This window comes from Gavialis gangeticus, unplaced genomic scaffold (genome assembly GCF_001723915.1).
Source record: "Gavialis gangeticus isolate Ggan-Ray unplaced genomic scaffold, GavGan_comp1, whole genome shotgun sequence".
NCBI classification, from domain to species: Eukaryota; Metazoa; Chordata; order Crocodylia; family Gavialidae; genus Gavialis; species Gavialis gangeticus.
This window is the reverse complement of record NW_017729018.1, coordinates 3,664,402-3,664,916: the sequence shown is the minus strand read 5'-3', so window position 1 is coordinate 3,664,916 and position 515 is coordinate 3,664,402. Positions and strand designations below refer to the sequence as shown.

Below are 515 nucleotides of genomic sequence, written 5' to 3'. Positions count from 1 at the left end.
CTCTGGGAGCGGGCAGGGTGTGCTTTAATTAGTCTGAGAACTATTCGAATTAAAGTGCCCAGAGTGTCTCATGTATCATTGTCCCTGTGCTTGAAAATGGTGGCGGTTAAAAATGGTGGCGGGGGCACTTTATCTAAAGTTCATCAAAAGCTGGCGTCTGCTGGAGTGCAGTAATTACCACGCTCCAGCAGACTCAATTAATTGACTCTACTCTGACGCACTGTAATTACTAGGCCTGTGCGAAACAGCTAGTATTCGGCCAATTCGGAGGACAGTGATTCGATTCAGTGATTTGAATCACTGTCCTGAATCGATTCGGCCGAATCTGATTCGGAGATTGGGCTGCTGCCAAATCTCCGAATCAGGCAGGCCCATCCCCTGCCCCCCTCCCAGCCCGGCAATGGCTGCTGTGCCCACCCCAGCTCCCAGCTCTTGTTAAAAAAGCTGATGCAGGAGCGGCGAGTCCCAGGGCTTTTCTTGTTTTGTTTTGTTTTTTCTTAAAGGGCTGGAGCTGG

General features: G+C 50.3%; 1 protein-coding gene across 3 annotated transcripts in view; it reads right to left on the bottom strand.

Moving 5' to 3' along the window:
- ZFR2 (zinc finger RNA binding protein 2) overlaps positions 1 to 515 on the bottom strand; it is a 42,067-nt gene that overhangs the window by 30,827 nt on the left and 10,725 nt on the right. The window lies entirely within an intron of this gene.